We start from the raw sequence: 19,625 nt of genomic DNA, 5'->3' as shown, positions 1-19,625 counted from the left end.
TAATCGAAAATCTTATCGTTACAGTTTGGGTACCGTTGGTTACGTTCCTTTGTTAACGTGTATATAGTTTAAGCGAAAATTTGGTTTCAATTATTATTTTATATAATTATGTTTTAAAATCTATAAAAAATTAATATTGAACTGTCGGTCGGTCGATTGTTATTATGAGAGGTGAAACAGTTAAATGTAGAAAATACATTTTAGTGGGCGCGCTTATTTTCATAATTTATTTTGCTGTAGCGGTTGAAGAGATTTGTTGTTTGTCTTGACGTGACGCAACGATAGTTGCAGGGGTGGGGAGCGACAGAGAAATTTCGTAACGACAGTGAACGAAGGTTATGTAATTCAACGGTCAGTTTCGGGTAGATTTGAAAGGATGTATATGTTACGATACGCAGTTCAATTTGGATCCAGGTGCCTTTTTCTTTCATTTTCCTGTTTAGCCTCCGGGAATTACCGTTCAGATATTACTTCAGAGGATGATATGTACTAGTGTAAATGAAGTGTAATCTTGTACAGTTTCAGTTCTACCGTTTCTGACATGTCTAGTTAATTGTAATCCAATCAACAAAGAACACCGTTATCCACGATCTAATATGTATCCTCGTGTCTGTGGTCACTCTTGTTTTAACTATTATTATTTCTTATACGTTGTTTGTTTTAGTTAGATGACCGAATTATTGATCGAGATAAGTTTTTTATATTAATATTATTTTAACATAGCTTAAAATTAGTGTTAGTATTTTTTTTCCCTGTTGTAGCCGTACTTATCTCGTAATGCATCTTAGAATACAATTTGCAGTCTGTTACTTTTACAAAATAAATGAATAACTATTTATTTCTTAATATCATATCCAAACATTTCTAACATTGTTTTTATAATGCTTGGTATTTATAATACCAGCAAAATGATATCCCAAAAATAAACAAACAGAAATGAAACAAGTTAAATGCTTGGTTATAAATTTTAGGTTAATCGGCCAGTAAATTAATTGACCAAGGAAATAAAATTATTGCACAATCGAACTAGAAATGTTATTAATTGCACACATAATCCTTATAAAAAAAAAAAGTAAATTTAGACTCAATTTGATTCCCACAGAGTTCAATTTTTCTAATGTAATTTTTGTCTATAAATAAGTCGATTAAACATATTAAAGAAAGAAAACAGATTGATGTATTGAAAGTCTGGGGTTCGATTCTCGGTTAAAAATACTTGTTTTGCCTATTAAAAAGGGACTGACAAGTTGAAAGTCGCGATTTCGATTCTCTGTTTCAGCACAAAATCACAAATTTAATGTTAAAATAAATATTAAATAACGTTAAACAACAGACTTGATCTTCTCTCAGAACACAAGTTTTACTTTATTTAACACAGTTTCATTCAAAAATACTATGTATTACTGATAAAAAACAATATTAAAAAAAAATTGAGAGATACGCTCAACGGTCTCGGGTTCGATTCCCGGCTTAGATAGTAAGTAGTTCAATTCGTAATGTATATGCGAGTATCACTATTAAAAAAAAACGTAAGTTTTTTGGGTTCGACTCTCATAACATAATCACATTTCAAAACACAATCGCATTTGTAATATTTATAAAATACTTCGTTTAGATTCAATTTAGTCTCCATACAGTTAAATTTATTTATTTAAACCAAATTAAAAAAAAAAAACTTATATATTGAAGAGATAAGGTTCGATATTATCGGCTTCGACGCCAGCTTACATTATGCTGTTTATACGTGTATTTAAAAGATAAAATAAATAAAGAAAAATTATAAAGAAAACAAAAAAAAACAGAGGGTGGAGAAAGAAATGAACCGAACGGTTTTATTTTATTTAGTTTTATAAATTATTATTATTGTTAAAACGTGCTTTACGGAAATGCATGTATGGAACGGCAATTGTAGTTTAACCTTGAAACAGTTGTACCTCTCATAGCAACGGGAATTGTATACAGTGCGTCGGCGAGCAGTTCCGTCGATGATTGCATTATGATTTACAACATTATCTCCCACTAAATTAAACGATATTTATAACCAGTTCTTTTTTTTATTAGTTTATTTTACTCGCATTGACACAACATACAAAGTATCTATTTTTTTTTCGTTTCCTCAGGGCCATCCGTTTTATGTATTGCTTCACAGGATGCGATGAAATAAAAATGTTGTAGCATGTGAAAATACCATGCCTGACCGGTATTCGAACCCGGGACCTCCGAATAAAAGGCCGAGACATGTGTGCCTGATATTGTGTGTGCGCGCGCGTGCCCTCCATTATTCCTTAATTACACAACAGACCCAAAACTTAACAAAATATTTTTTGTAAATCATGGATCCATTCTTTTGATTTCATTGACCCAAAAAATGTACGGGAAGAATATTTTTTTTACAGAAAATTTACCGCGTTAGAATTTTCAGGTCAATTGATACGTTTAACTAAGTCAACATATAATACGTATTATAATGGCAACAGGACACGATTTTCTCATACTTTTTTACTGTTACCGTTCTGGTTAACAAAAAAATGTAAATTTCATTTTACTTTATCCAAACTTCGCACGGGCGTTGGTCAATGTTCAACCCTGCGGCATATTATGCCTAATCATATCGTGGATAAATAACAATTTTTTTTTTGTCTTCAGTCATTTGACTGGTTTTATGCAGTTCTCCAAGATTCGCTATCTGCGCTAGTCGTTTCATTTCGATATATCCCCTACATCCTACATCCCTAACAATTTTTTTTTTACATATTCCAAACGTCGCCTGCCTACACAATTTTTTCCTTCTATCTGTCCCTCCAATATTAAAGCGACTATTCCAGGATGCCATAATATGTGGCCTATAAGTCTGTGCCTTCTGTTAGCCATATTTTTCCAAACGATTCTTTCTTCATCTATTTGCCTCATCACCTCTTCGTCACTTTATCCACCCGTCTGATTTTTAACATTCTCCTATAGCACCGCATTTCAAAAGCTTCTAACCTTTTCTTCTCAGGTACTCCGATCGTCCAAGTTTCACTTCCATATAAAACGACGCTCCAAACATATACTTTCAAAGATCTTTTCCTGACATTTAAATTAATTTTTGATGTAAACAAATTATATTTCTTACTGAAGGCTCGTTTCGTCTGTGCTATTCGGCATTTTATATCGCTCCTGCTTCGTCCATCTTTAGTAATTCTACTTCCCAAGTAACAAAATTCTTCTACCTCCGTAATCTTTTGTCCTTCTATTTTCACATTCAGCGGTCCATCTTTGTGATTTCTACTACATTTCATTACTTTCATTTTGTTCTTGTTTATTTTCATGCGGTAGTTCTTGCGTAGGACTTCATCCGTGCCGTTCATTGTTTCTTCTAAACCCTTTTTACTCACGGCTAGAATTACTATATCATCAGCAAATCGTAGCATCTTTATCTTTTCACCTTGTACTGTTACTCCGAATCTAAATTGTTATTTAACATCATTAACTGCTAGTTCTATGTAAAATATAACAATAAAAAATAATAAAATTTAAGTACGATTTTTTAATTTCAATGAAATGAAAATAATAAAAAAAAATTATATTCACCAGACCCCGTAAAATACTATTGATGGAGACGATCATTAATTTTGAAAGTTTAATTCATTTTTATTAAAATGCCTATAAAACTTTTACGACTTCCAAATTACTTTCATGTAATCTTTATTTTTATGAAGTAGCATCCTAAGAGGATAAATGTAGAAAAAACCTTTTGTGAACGGAACAGTCAAGGAATCGATAACTATTTAAATTAACGGGTTCGCTAATCGACTTTATTTTTGTTACGAGTTAATAATTAGTAGATGAATAAGACATAATGAAAAAATGTAGGCCTATACCTAGCGCAAATATAACACAATAATATTTCCTTAATGATTCTGAGCAAACGCGTACGACGGAAAGAATTGTAGCGTCAACGGAAAGTTCTGGGTTTAATCCCAGCAAGATTTGGTATTTTTCATACGCTACAAATCTGTGAATGAAGAAGAAAAAAGCGATTAAGTCAAATGCTAGCGCATTACGTCATTATTTATCATCGGTTGTAAAATTACATAACTAATAACTTCGTTATAAATTCACGTTTGTTTAAAGCTGAGTCTTGGTTCAACAAAAGATATTTTTTTCAGTAATTTAATAATTATTTTTCTCTTAAATTTGTCACCGCTTTTACGTCGCAAAATCTTTGAGATGTGAAACTCCGAATAATGGGCGTTTTAATAAACATTAATCTCAGCTTATATTTTATTTGAATCTGAATTAATTTCTGAATCTTCTAACGAGAAATCTCTCAGATAATTCGAATACTTAAACCGAGTAACAATTTATGTAAATTTTACGGATAAATGAAACACAAGTCCGGTTAACTGAGAGGTCCGATATATAAAATCTGTAATTATTTTACTAACTGTACTGTACGACATAAGAATTAAAATAAAAAAAGCGATTAATTATCCAACCTCCAGTGTTTGATGTTTCCCACTGTGCCTGCCGTTGTTCAAGCATCTGTCTTTTAACTTCACTTCTAGGTATCCCAGAGTTAACTCGTCGGAGCATCAGAACCCAAGCCCGACAGGGGGTATTCCCGCTATGACCGCTACAGACACAATTCGTATCGCAACTCTCCTCTGCAGGACAGATACCTTATTTAGGTTGTTCTTATCAAAGGCCTCGGCCCAGGCCGGGGGACCGCGTATAAAATAATTGTCTTTGCGGCTGACAAAATCAGTCTCCTTTTCGACAAACATGGACCCCTGTGTCTGGTCATTGGCCTGCTCAGCTTACCGATCACAACCTCGGCTCGCTGCGTTACTCTGTTCAAGTGTTCCGTACGGTTTGCAACCGTACGCCTAGATATTTAATACATCTAGACGTAGGGATTATAATGTCACCTACTTCTGACTCGTATTTCTCTGATTCTTCTCCTTTCTGTTAAGGTGACCGCCGATGACTCGGGCGCTAATGTCAATCCTCTTCTTCAAGCCACCTTTGAATACTATCGACCGCGGCTGCTGCACAACGCTCTACTTCTTGTTCCGTCTTGTCGGCGACCAGTAGAGCCAGGTCGTCGGCATAAGCTGTCAGTTCGGCGTCCCCTTCAAATTCCAGTCTCAGTACTCCGAGGAGTGGCCCAAGAACCGTTTACAATTTCATTGTAATTTTTTTTTTTGATATTATGCCTTTTGTTAGATTATTCTTTATTTTTTTACGATTTATTGATTGTTATCTTATGGATTTATTAACATTTATTGCCTTTCTAAATCAAATATTTTTTAAATATCACGACCGATTTTTATTTTGTCGATAGTTATATCATTCACTTCATAATATATTTTTCCTTTTTTAATAAAACTAGTATAATGACCTTCACGAATCGAAGATCCGTAATGTAATATTCCACTTATAATCATCTATTTTTATCGTTAAATTCGATTTTACCAATGGAATATATTTCTGTTTTATTTATTCCTTTTTTAATAAAACTAGTGTAATCTCTTGTAAATTAATACTTTTATTTTTTTTTTAAAGAAGTGATGCGAATTAAAAAAAATATTTCATTTTCTGTACTTTCTTTATATAAGAGCATTTACTATAAAAACAAGCTGTAGTATATTTTCTTTAAAATTTTATTATTTTAAGTCCTTTATAAAGTTTTTGTACGCTATATAGTACTATCAAGTACTGCTATGTAGCGGCGCGATTCGTTGTCACGTTAAAAAAAATGAATAAAATTACATATTCCAATCCCGCGGTTCATCAAACGGCAAAAAAAGTTGTCTAACAAAATTCGAGGCATATTTAAAAGTTTTCTTTATTATAAATCTAATTAAACTGAAATATAATGCTTTCGTGTTTATTTTTTAATTTTTTCCCCGATTTTCATTTCACTTTTACGTTAGTTCGTGTTTAGAACTGTAAACGTATTTCGTTGACTTTTCTGTCTGCGAACCCTTACCGGCCAAGTTCTTCCGTGATTATATTATAGTAGCGTATGTTATAATTAGAATATTGATTTTACAAAGACTTCTTTTCTTCATAAATCGTAAAAAAATAAGTTCTTAATAACATTTTAAAGAACGTTAAAAGTATTACGATAATGCAGAACTTTATTCCCGAATAATATTAGAGCTTTATTAAAAGTAGAGATTCCCACACATCTAACGTTTTTCGTTCTATTTCATAATAAATATTTTACTTACTTTTTGAGTCGTCTGTCGGCGTAATCACGGTGACAGTTTATTTTGAATTGTTGTCTGCTATTGTGCGTCCTCTTTTTTACATTTAGCCTAAGGAACGACGGTAAGGTATTACTTTTTTATTGTAAGTATGCAAACGGTGATTACCGTTTCTGATTCCGTTGTGTTTCTGATTAGAAACACATCGATTGGAACATTTACGATGTGGCCGTTGAACGGTCTTTAATGGATCGGTAAGGACAAACATTTAGCAACTGTAGCCGATAAAATATATTTATTGGTTAAGTAAAAAGTTCAATACTTAGAGCATTTTATTCTGAGAAATTCGATGTAATTAAATTGATAAATGTAATTTTAATTTAAATGTAATTTGATAAAAATTAAAATCGATAAAAATCGTGTTGGCGATTGTAAAAGTTATTCTACTTTAAACCTAAAAAAATTCACCGAATTTTTCTATTTTACGTCGGATATTTGGATATCATGAAATCTACGGGAAATAGCGATTCTGGGATCCGGTTTATTCTTTTTTTCAAGCCAGAAAACATAGTTTATCTCTTATATAACGCCTTAAAATTCAGTACGATCTCATTTCACCGGCGTTAACCGAAATCCATGCGAAATCTTTCGCTAGCCGTAATTATGCGACAAAGCTTTATTCGGTTATATGCCTGTAAACATTTTCCGGTACTTACGTATTAACGCCACCGCAGATACAGCTTTGTTTAATAACAAAGTAGTCGATCGGATTTCGGTGGAAAATGAACAGGCTCTTTATTAATTTTAATAAACGGTTATTTATATTATAAATATAATTTAACCAAACTTAACTACGCTCGCTTCGCTCGCTAACCTTGACTAATTAACACCGTAATAAAGAGACAGTTTTGAATCTATGTTAAACTCTATAGCGGCTCATTTTCCACCGAAATCCGATCGACTACTTTGTTGTTAAATAAAAATGTAGCTGCGGTGGCGTTAATACGTAAGTACCCGTTTTCCTTATTTCACGCTCTAAAGAATCTGTTCCCAAATTAATTACTCTTTCTACTGAATTGCTTCACCGATCCTATCTTTCAGCCCGCGCAAACAAGGACACTACTTCCAACGTTGTAAAAAACGAAAAAAATGGACTGTCCTTTGTCTAAATAATAGGTCTGGAGAATAAATCGTAAAATCATTTTACGCCGGAAATAGCCTAACGTATATTTTTAAAATTTGCAAGTAGGATAAAAGTATATTTTTCAATTTAATTTCTTAAGCGTTACATTTAATCTATATTTGGTTAGACTGCAGTACACTGCACTTCAAAAAACCATTTTAGTTGAAAATAATTTTCAGTTTAGTTTTATTTTAAACAAAATATTTATTTTATTAATTTTTTTCTCTTTGTTTACAGATAAGAATGATTTTTATTGACCTTGAAATGGAAATAAATAAAAAACCTATAACAAAATGGTAAGGTATTTATGAATTCTATTTTCACTTAATTTTATTTAAATTGCTGCTTAATCCACGGTAAGTTTTAACTGATAAGTTTTAACTTACTGATGGTAAGTTATCTTGCAAATACATATTATGAATACATAAACAAGATAACATGTTATGAAATTAATTTAAATTGTATTATTACAATTTTGTCATGCAGTAAGTAAAAGTGCTACTGTAGTAAATTTAGGGTATAATTAAAAATGCATTTTAATAACTGTAATATTGTTTTAGCTTTTAACATAACCTTAGTATCACTTGCATTGCACTGTGTGAATTTAAGCTAAGACAGCTAAACCAAAACAAAGAAATATATGTAAAGTTAAATTATATGAAACTATTTTTTTTAACATTTTTGGAAAAAAATATTTCAAAGTAATCTGAAAAAAGATAAATAAAAAAAATAAAATTTCCCACTTTAGACTATACTAAACAAGATATATATGACCTTGCAAATACTCGTCAGATATTTGGATTTTTTGGTTGGTTTCAGTAGTTGGTTGAGTTAATGTGAAACAAAGTACGGCGGTAACTATTTTATTTGTCTGATAATGGTTAAGAAACAGGCAAAATACACAACTATAACTATTTTTAAGTTGGAGGCTGACTATTTGAAACTAACGCTTACAATTAAAACAAACTGGCTTAATATGGACAGAGCATTGACCAGGCTAGCTATGAATGTAATATTCATGAGTTATGCATTTGTGTATTTAGTATTATCGTTATGCAATTATTCCTAATTGTAATTTTACAATTCATCTTTAACTGCAGTTATACTCAAGAAATAGTATTACATATCCCTTAACAATATCATTTTTCTATGAATAAGTTATTTTTCTTCAGTTGTGATATCATAAATGCATTTTTTAGAATGAAGATTATCGCCTGGTAGTGCTGCAACAATTTGCTTGTTGCTAGCAACTAGCAATTCTTTTGACTATGAAAACCTTAAAAGTTTTTAAGACGATGTAAATATTTTATTTTGCTTACATGGTTATCAAAATAAGATCTTTGGACATTTAGGAAAAAATGATTAATTTATAAATTGGAATGTACAAAAAATAAAAAAAGTAAGATTCACCAACCCTTCAAACCATTTGCACTCTTACTCAAACAAAACTGCTGTTACTAGGTTCTAGCTCTTTTTAAGAATGGGTTTGACAAGAGAAACCCACAGCAGCATTCATTGACCTCACAGCAGTTTGTAATACATCCCCTAGGGAAAAGTCATAGGGGAATGCCCCTAGGCTTCTCTAGGGATCTGTTCTTGCATCCCTTTTGATGATCAGTGTATATATGGATAGCATCCTGCTGTCCAATGCAGCGATATTGCTTTTACTTAACAGCTAATCTATCATAACAGTTGATTATACAACTTCACTATTAACATATGAAAACATTGTAGACATCAGCTTTTTGTATGCAACCAGGCATCTAATAGCATCGGCTAACCTTGACTGAATATCATCTTCCAAATTTGTGTCGATGTACAGAATGTATAGCGAAGCTTAAGTACATTGCATTTAAAACTTGGCAAATATTGTACATCTATAAAGTGGCTGTTCTATCTACTTTATAGATTGCTTTTGCGTTCAGTTTCAACTGTGATTGTGTGGCCTACAGACTACACAAGATAGACTGGTTGTGTAGACTTAATTTGCAAATTACTTACAATATTGTTCATTTAGATGTAAGAAAATCAGGGAACTGATGAGGGAGAAGGTGGTAGTGTTCATGTATTTAGGTATTGTACACCTGTGGGTTGTGGTACGTATGTGCGTCACGGCAGTAGGTTTAAGGCATTTTGTTGCATTGACAGCATCTAATTTTATAGCATTATTTGTCTATTTAATGTAACATCAATTTTAATAAACCCCAAGCTGACATGGCAGATCGGATACAGTGTGTATTTTATTATCTTGAAAGGCACAGATGTCCTGTTTTCAATAAACAGTTTTCTAGGTAATGCTACCTAGTAGCATAACTGATCACCTTATGCTTAGATTGTTCTAAAATATACCAGCTGTTCTGTTAATTGAATTTTACTGGTCTAACATTCACTGTATGTAAAAACTTTGATCAGCTAAAACTTATTTAGATGCAAATTGGTGGTAGAGACCTGGTGAATATTTATTTGCTTCATATTCTCTTATTCATTTGATTCAGGTAAATCATTTTATTAGGACAATCTGCTTTTGTAGTCAAATCTGCAACATTTTTATATGCTGTGAAATCTAGTGTTTCAATTATCTCTTTGATTCAGCGGGTCATATGTCTGTAACTGTCTGTTCTTTGTATTCTAAGTGCAAGTACTAGTAGAAGTTAGTTGCTTTTATATAGATTCGAATACCTAGACACAGTAGGTACTGATGTAGTTTGGCGGTTCTGTTTCAGTTAATTCTCATTGGGCCATGGGGGGGTTGCTTATTGTTTTACTGGTAAGAGTGCAGCATACACATATAACCAAACATACCCGTACCAAACTATATAACCTGTCATATATGTTCAGATAAGCATATTATTGTTACTTTTTCCAGCTTAACTATTGTTCTGTAGCTCTTAACTTGAATGCCGGGATTAAATTCAATTTGGGCTGGTTAAGAATTCCGGGATTATATGAAATTTGGGGCAGTTAAGAATGCTGGGATTAAATACGATTCAAGGCAGTTAAAATTTTACTGAAAACTAAACCTTAGTAGGGAGAAACAAACTAATTAAAATTTCCAATTAATCTGATGTAGAATTTTGTGTATAAATAAATTTAGTCGCCATTAAATTGATACATAACTAACCATATATACATTTTTTTTAATATAATATAAAATAAAATAAATATAAAATATCTAATTATAAATAAATCGCCTATTTTATGTTTATAAATAAATCTCCTGTATTTGTTTCACCTAAAACAGTAAAATTTTTGATAAAATATAAATTTTAAATTTATGTAATATATAATAAAATAATTTTTTAAACATAAATTAAAGGAAACAAAAGATATATAAGAATTAGAAAATTTTGTTTATTAATAAACTTATTTAATTGTAGGTGATTTTTAATACACCAGATTTGTTAATCACTTTACCAAGTTTGGTAAATTGAAGTTTCATGTGGCAGCAAGAAAATCTGCATAGAATTAAGATGTGAATCTGAAATGAAGATTTTGTGAAGTAGGAAAGGATAGAAATTTGTGGTAAAATTTAAACTTTCTTTACACAAAGATATCCATCCTTATGTAAATGGATGTGCAGAAAATAGTAGAAAACTCTAAATATTGGATTGTATAGAACTTGATAGGATTTTAACTTTTTCTAATTTAATATTACTTTGATTATAATTTTACTTTGGTTTCTCCCCTTGACCTTTTATTAGGGTTCTGTTTGTTTCCTTTGACTTTTAAATTCAGCAGCATGCTGTATACTGATACAGCTCTAACTTCCCATCAGAAAATCATGTTGATTTCAATCTGTAATGAACTATTTTATATCGTTTTCTCTTAAAATGCTTATTAATTTATCATAGTTTTATTATGCATGCCTATATATTGCAATGTCATCTGAAAAGCTATTTAGGTATCTTGAAAAAAGATCACCTTTAAGAGGTTTGCATGATCAAAGTTTATCAATCATATTTTTTTAATCAATGTATAGCCACATCTATTCCTCTCAAGACAAGGTCTTATCTGATTTGTTGAAGCCGAATTTTTTTTATTAGAGAATTCAACAAAACCACTGTACGGTATGTATGTGAATTCATTCACACCGCTATGTATATGCATCATTTAATTTAATATAAGTATAATTAATTTGTAAAATTTTTTTCAAGTGAATTCAACAAAACTGTATTTTTATGTACTGAATTTTGTTTTTGGTAAAATTAAGTTAAGGGAGAAGTGGGTATCTAGTTTTTTAATTTAGTTTTTTAAATTTGTATTTGTTTTTAATGCTCATATTACAACAGATATTTTATAATCTGGTGAATATAATTTTTGTAACTGTTTAGAATGTTTAAAATATTTTCATAATGTAACATTTTTATTTATGGTTAATCATATACCACCAATAAAAAGAAGAAAAATTTTCATTTGTAATTATTATGGTATGATATTGTTGATTTTATATTTGTTTAAAAAATATAGAAAATATTGTAAAGTAAAAAATCTTAGTACCTGACTGCATTTTCTTTAAATTTGGCTCAAATATTTTTTTTTTATGTATGGGGCAAATTTTTTTTCAAATATGAAGTGTAGGATATCGAGAAAAAAGTTTTGTTAGGTAAAAATTTACTTACATGGCACATATAAATAAACCAAAAGATAATGCTTTGTTCTTTTGCTTCTCCCTTTGGATTAACTATAAGAAGTGATTAGAATTTTTTAAGTTGACCTAAGTGGTGAAAAGTTATTTGAAATTTTAAGTCAAACTGTATATGATACATTTTTGGTTAAGCTATAAAAATATTATTAATAAAAATATAATAATGTAATAATTTTGAACAAAGCTCTACATTTCTTAAAAAAGTGTACACTGTATATATATATTGTTTTTGCAATAGTAAAACAGTAAATGTAAAATTGTATAAATTTAATGTGCAGTTAAGCTATTATTTTATTTATTGCTGAAAATTTGAAAGTATAGGTTAAGTTTTCTCAAGTTTTGGTTAATTAATATTTTTAAATGCTCAAATACTTTGTTCTAACTATTAAACCGTGATTACAATTTGTAATTTGTACATTGTCTAAATTTTTGTTAAAAAACAATAAACAGATCTCATGAACCTCCAGCTCCAAAATTTGGCTCAAATATATTTTTTTTTTTTTTTTTGTCTTCAGTCATTTGACTGGTTTGATGCAGCTCTCCAAGATTCCCTATCTAGTGCTAGTCGTTTCATTTCGGTATACCCCCTACATCCTACATCCCTAACAATTTGTTTTACGTGGCCTGCCACACATGGCCTGCCTACACAATTTTTTCCTTCTACCTGTCCTTCCAATATTAAAGCGACTATTCCAGGATGCCTTAGTATGTGGTCTATAAGTCTGTCTCTTCTTTTAACTATATTTTTCCAAATGCTTCTTTCTTCATCTATTTGCCGCAATACCTCCTCATTTGTCACTTTATCCACCCATCTGATTTTTAACATTCTCCTATAGCACCACATTTCAAAAGCTTCTAACCTTTTCTTCTCAGATACTCCGATTGTCCAAGTTTCACTTCCATATAAAGCGACACTCCAAACATACACTTTCAAAAATCTTTTCCTGACATTTAAATTCATTTTTGATGTAAACAACTTATATTTCTTACTGAAGGCTCGTTTAGCTTGTGCTATTCGGCATTTTATATCGCTCCTGCTTCGTCCATCTTTAGTAATTCTACTTCCCAAATAACAAAATTCTTCTACCTCCATAATCATTTCTCCTCCTATTTTTACATTCAGTGGTCCATCTTTGTTATTTCTACTACATTTCATTACTTTTGTTTTGTTCTTGTTTATTTTCATGCGATAGTTCTTGCGTAGGACTTCATCTATGCCGTTCATTGTTTCTTCTAAATCCTTTTTATTCTCGGCTAGAATTACTATATCATCAGCAAATCGTAGCATCTTTATCTTTTCACCTTGTACTGTTACTCCGAATCTAAATTGTTCTTTAACATCATTAACTGCTAGTTCCATGTAAAGATTAAAAAGTAACGGAGATAGAGAACATCCTTGTCGGACTCCCTTTCTTATTATGGCTTCTTTCTTATGTTCTTCAATTGCTACTGTTGCTGTTTGGTTCCTGTACATGTTAGCAATTGTTCTTCTATCTCTGTATTTGAACCCTAATTTTTTTAAAATGCTGAACATTTTATTCCAGTCTACGTTATCGAATGCCTTTTCTAGGTCTATAAACGCCAAGTATGTTGGTTTGTTTTTCTTTAATCTTCCTTCTACTATTAATCTGAGGCCTAAAATTGCTTCCCTTGTCCCTATACTTTTCCTGAAACCAAATTGGTCTTCTCCTAACACTTCCTCCACTCTCCTCTCAATTCTTCTGTATAGAATTCTAGTTAAGATTTTTGATGCATGACTAGTTAAACTAATTGTTCTGTATTCTTCACATTTATCTGCCCCTGATATCTTTGGTATCATTACTATAACACTTTTTTTGAAGTCTGACGGAAATTCCCCTTTTTCATAAATATTACACACCAGTTTGTATAATCTATCAATCGCCTCCTCCCCTGCACTGCGCAGTAATTCTACAGGTATTCCGTCTATTCCAGGAGCCTTTCTGCCATTTAAATCTTTTCATGCTCTCTTAAATTCAGATCTCAGTATTGTTTCTCCCATTTCATCCTCCTCAACTTCCTCTTCTTCCTCCATAAAACCATTTTCTAATTCATTTCCTCCGTATAACTCTTCAATATATTCCACCCATCTATCGACTTTACCTTTCGTATTATATATAGGTGTACCATCTTTGTTTAACACATTATTAAATTTTAATTTATGTACCCCAAAATTTTCCTTAACTTTACTGTATGCTCCGTCTATTTTACCAATGTTCATTTCTCTTTCCACTTCTGAACACTTTTCTTTAATCCACTCTTCTTTCGCTAGTTTGCACTTCCTGTTTATAGGATTTCTTAATTGCCGATAGTTCCTTTTACTTTCTTCATCACTAGCATTCTTATATTTTCTACGTTCATCCATCAGCTGCAATATATCGTCTGAAACCCAAGGTTTTCTACCAGTTCTCTTTATTCCGCCTAAGTTCGCTTCTGCTGATTTAAGAATTTCCTTTTTAACATTCTCCCATTCTTCTTCTACATTTTCTATCTTATCTTTTTTACTCAGACCTCTAGCGATGTCCTCCTCAAAAATCTTCTTTACCTCCTCTTCCTCAAGCTTCTCTAAATTCCACCGATTCATCTGACACCTTTTCTTCAGGTTTTTAAACCCCAATCTACATTTCATTATCACCAAATTATGGTCGCTATCAATGTCTGCTCCAGGGTAAGTTTTGCAGTCCACGAGTTGATTTCTAAATCTTTGCTTAACCATGATATAATCTATCTGATACCTTGCAGTATCGCCTGGCTTTTTCCAAGTGTATATTCTTCTATTATGATTTTTAAATTGGGTGTTGGCAATTACTAAATTATACTTCGTGCAAAACTCTATAAGTCGGTCCCCTCTTTCATTCCTTTTGCCCAGCCCGTATTCACCAACTATATTTCCTTCCTTGCCTTTTCCAATGCTTGCATTCCAATCTCCAACTATTATTAAATTTTCATCTCCTTTTACGTGTTTAATTGCTTCATCAATCTCTTCGTATACACATTCTACCTCATCATCATCATGGGCGCTTGTAGGCATATAGACGTTAACAATCGTTGTCGGTTTAGGTTTTGAATTTATCCTTATTACAATGACTCTATCGCTATGCGTCTTGAAATACTCCACTCTCCTCCCTATTTTCTTGTTCATCACGAAACCTACTCCTGCCTGCCCATTATTTGACGCTGAGTTAATTACTCTAAAGTCACCCGACCAAAAGTCGCCTTCCTCTTCCCACCGAACCTCACTAATTCCTACTATATCCACGTTTACCCTATCCATTTCCCTTTTTAAATTCTCTAGCCTACCAACCTTTTTTAAGCTTCTAACATTCCACGCTCCGACACGTAGAATGTTATTTTTTACTTTTCTGGTGACCCCTTCCTTAGTAGTCCCCACCCGGAGATCCGAACGGGGGACTATTTTACCTCCGGAATATTTTACCAAGGAAGGCGCCTCCATTATTGCTTTTGAAAATGCAGAGCCACATTTTCTTGGAAAAAAAAAAACAGCTGTAGTTTTCCATTGCTTTCAGCTGCGCAGTACTCAGAGGACTGAGTGATGTTGATACGGCCGTTTAAGTCATCCTGACTCACGCCCCTAACAACTACTGAAAGAGCTGCTGCCCTCTTTCAGGAATCATTCCTTAGTCTGGCTCTCAACAGATACCTCTCCGATATGGTTGCACCTTCGGTCCAGCTACTCTGTATCCCTGAGCACTCAAGCCCCCTCACCAACGGCAAGGTCTCATGATTCATAGAGGAGGCTCAAATATATAGGGCACTGATATTAATTTTTTTCAAAATACATTGGATGTAGGATATCAAGAAAAAACAGTAGTTATTTTGATTTTCTCTGTAGCCACTTCAAGAAAATTTTAAACATTTTCTTGAAAAATGGGTCAAGAAAATTTCTTTGATGACCCCTTCATCAAAGGGTATGATAAATTTAACCTATATATAGTAGAGAAATGAGTACATAATCTGTGTATTGTCTGCAAATAGTAATTACTGTAATTTATTACTGCTGTATAAATATTTTTTATCGGTCACACGCGATTAACAAATTCATATTTATTAACCGGCGAAGAGAGACCAATGTGCGGCTTTGTTATAAAACACTTACAATTAAGCATCTAATAGAAGAGTGTACAATATATGAGGACCTCAGAAAGAGGTTCCGCCTAAGAAATGACATTGTTGCTGATCTGGATAATGGAAATGAAGAAAAGATAGTTGCTTATTTACACACCAGTGGACTTCTTAGAAGTCTGTAAAAAGTGGAAAAAAAAATTTAAAGCTGTTAGACTCTCTAAGAGGTAGTTTCATTTAAATATGGGAGTCTCGAAGCGTGGCACGTATAGTGACGGGAGGTAGCCCTCTTGCCTAGGCCACCCTGGCTCGTCTGCATTCAAGAGCAGTGAGTCGGGGTGTGTCCAATGATGGCATGGGGGACCCTCAAGGGTGGACTGAGGGTGCGAGGCTATGGATAAGCGCAATGGATGCCTGTAGCCTGTTTATAGAGTCAACTGCCACGGCATCCTGGCGCGACTGATATACAGCTTAACGGCGGTAGAAGATAATGGTATTGATAACTTGTATTTTTAATTTCAAATTTTAATATTGGGGCCCTTTACATCCCATAAGTGTTGTTTTGTTTTGTTGTGTTTTAATGTTTCTGTGTAGCTTGTGCTTTTAAATAAAATGTAAGGGCCCTTTACACCATTACATATGACGATCCTGATGGTGATACTAATTTCTTTCTAAGAACGTGATGAGGGCTAATGACCTTAGTAGTCGATGCCCGTAAAAATACAAAAAAAAAAATATTTTTAAGGTTAGGTTAATTCAATTTAGTAGAAATATTTTACTATAATTTTGTCATTGTAAAGGTCACGGGTAATTAATTTTGTATAGTTTTTATATGTATCAATTAAGTAATATCGGTTCTATAAGCATTTTATTTATTAGGTTGTATATTAAGTAGGTAATATTTTATTTATACATGGCGCTAATGTATTTCTAATTAAATTGTGCTGTATCATGTTGTATAGTATTCAATATGTAAAAAGTAAACCTCTAATATCAGAAAAATACAGCTGGTAAAGAAAACAGCTTCGAATAACTTATCGTAACTAGAGCTCAACTGCTGCTAACATGCCTAAGCTGCACTCATCTCTTCTAATGGAAATTTTGCATCTGAAGCAAAAATTAAGACCGCCAGGAACTGGTGATAAAAAATCCTATCTAGTAATTGTTGTAGCAAGACGAAAGCAATGAAAAGAAAATGTAACAAACCAATTAACCGCTTCAGTGTCTTTACTACAGGTCACAAAAATCAAGGCTGACAATTCAAAGATCCAAAATAAATGCTAGGCCACAATGACCCGCTACAGCTAAATTTAAAACTCTTGATGATTTTGAAGAGACTCTCCACTTGGGACATCTGATCCAAAAAAAAAGTTTTAAATCCAAAACCTCTAATATCAGAAATACAGCTGACAAAGAAAAAACAGCTTCAAATAACTATCAAAAATAGAGCTCAACTGCTGCTAACATGACTAAGCTGCATGGAAATTTTGCATCTGAAAGAAAAATTAAGACTGCCAGGAACTGCTGATAAATAAACCCTATCTAGTAATTGTCGTAGCAAGATGAAAACAAACAATGGAAATAAAATGAAACAAACCTCACCAAAAAATATGCAAAAATTAACAGAAGCAATGTAAATATCAAAAAATTAACTGCTCCAGAAAACAAAAGAAAAGGAAGGAGGCAATAACAGTAAAAGAAGGTAAGAGTGGCAGTCACATTTCCTAATAGCTGCAGAACAGTCTCATAGTTATGTGATCATAATCTGTAGAACTGGGTATGCACAAATTTTGGACAAAAAACACTGATATAATACTTGGATAATTACAGTACACAAGACACACAAAACAAACATACCGTGCAACACCTGACGGCTATTCTAAAGGAATAGCTTCTTTGTTTACCAGAAGGTAAATAAAACCTCTTGACGACCTTGGCTATATTTTTGAATACCAATGCTTTCAATGCAATCTGCCTGTAAAAAATTCTCTAAAGAAAAATTATTTGGAAGAAACCGCATTAAGGTGCACTAATAGTAGGTAACATAGAAAGAGAAATTGACAAAAAGGAACTAACAGCTTCACACAAAAAGAAGCATCCCTCATTTGAGGGTTGCAAACAAAGAATCTTTGCTGGCTTATACAACTTGCAGAGCAGAGAAGTGCAATTAATACTAGTATGTCAAGTATACTCCGAAAGTGGTCCTACTACAGATGCAAAAAGCTGCATTCTCATAATTTTTTCAAAATATTAGAAAAAAATTTCTGTTCTGTAAAATAGTACTAACTGCCTGCTAAAAACTACTTGCTTACTACTTGCGGAACTTGCTGAAAACTACTTGCTTGCTGATCAACACCACTTCTAAGGTAGATTGAGCTTATATATACAGTAAACTGTAGTCATGATAAAAGGACGCAATGTTAAGTTTATTCCTGGACCATAGCAAGAACTTTACCTGGACCCCCGAGGCCTGCTGAAACCGGTTTGGTTCTGTTTTTTTTTACTTTCGTATAAGAATGATGAAAAGTTACTAAAAAAGCATTAGTTTTTAAATTTTTAGGCAATATTTTAGGCATTATGTATAATTTTATCATTATTGTAAGTAATGAATAATATTCTTACCCGATTAGAGAATGATTTTTTGTAGTATGGAAGAGGCAAACCTTAGCAATTAAGGCAAGAGTTGCTACCACTCTGCCGTAATCAGTAGTACATACGATCTACAAATTGTTTAAAATACCCAATAAGTAAAGAGAATTTATTGATTTTATTGTAATTGACTTATTGGTGGAAAAATTGTTGAATTTTCATTATTTATGCATATTTTTGGGTTTATATATTACTGTAGTACAGTGTAATTTTTTTTAGATTGTAATTCGACCTGTCAGATTAGTAGTTGTAAAATTCTATATGTAACTATTTTGTATATAACTGGCACGGGTGGAATTGCATTTAAACAGCACTGCATAATAAAACTTTAAAGAATTTTTAATTCTTTATCGTGTACCACACCACCTTGCAGCAGTCACAATCTTGCATCTTCATCAATTTTTTTTTTTATTTTTCCCTCTCCAAGAGTTTTTACATCTCACCAAGTTCAGCAACAATGAGTGGAATACAGTATTAGAATGGTTGAGACACTAAGGTGAACAATTCTTCTCTACTGAAATAAAACAGCTTACAGAAAGATGGGACAAGTGCCTAAGTGTAGCCGGGGGTTATGATGAAAAGTAGCATTAGTTTCATTGTCATTGAATGAATAATAATTTTTTTTATCATTAGTTAAAAAATGTCCAAGAAAATTTTTTCCAAACAGAAACAGACCAGTAAGTGAATTTTATTTTTTTTGTTTGCTGGGTCTGAAAATTAAATCAGGTTTTTCTCCGTCATTCGTACCATCTTTGTTATACACCATTCAAAAAAAGCTAAACTATATGAAAATTTAAAGATGAAGGTTTTTAGGTAGGATATAATAAATTTTCTAATGTGTTACATATAA

The 19,625-nt window shown here is 32.3% G+C and overlaps 1 protein-coding gene across 4 annotated transcripts in view; it reads left to right on the top strand.

Annotated features, from left to right (window-relative positions):
- The first annotated feature begins 323 nt into the window (after window positions 1-323).
- Window positions 324-19,625, top strand: part of LOC142333263 (putative multidrug resistance-associated protein lethal(2)03659) — a 37,744-nt gene continuing 18,442 nt past the window's right edge. For 2 of the 4 annotated variants that reach the window (XM_075380274.1, XM_075380271.1), the window contains exons 1-2: window positions 327-597; window positions 7,621-7,676. The gene's annotated coding sequence lies outside the window, so the exon portion shown is untranslated. Of the gene's footprint in view, window positions 598-7,617; window positions 7,682-19,625 lie in introns of all 4 variants that reach the window. The other 2 variants (XM_075380272.1, XM_075380273.1) reach the window with 2 other exon arrangements.

This window comes from Lycorma delicatula, chromosome 12 (assembly GCF_047948215.1).
Source record: "Lycorma delicatula isolate Av1 chromosome 12, ASM4794821v1, whole genome shotgun sequence".
In the NCBI taxonomy this organism is placed as follows: Eukaryota; Metazoa; Arthropoda; class Insecta; order Hemiptera; family Fulgoridae; genus Lycorma; species Lycorma delicatula.
This window is presented reverse-complemented; position numbering and strand designations above follow the sequence as displayed.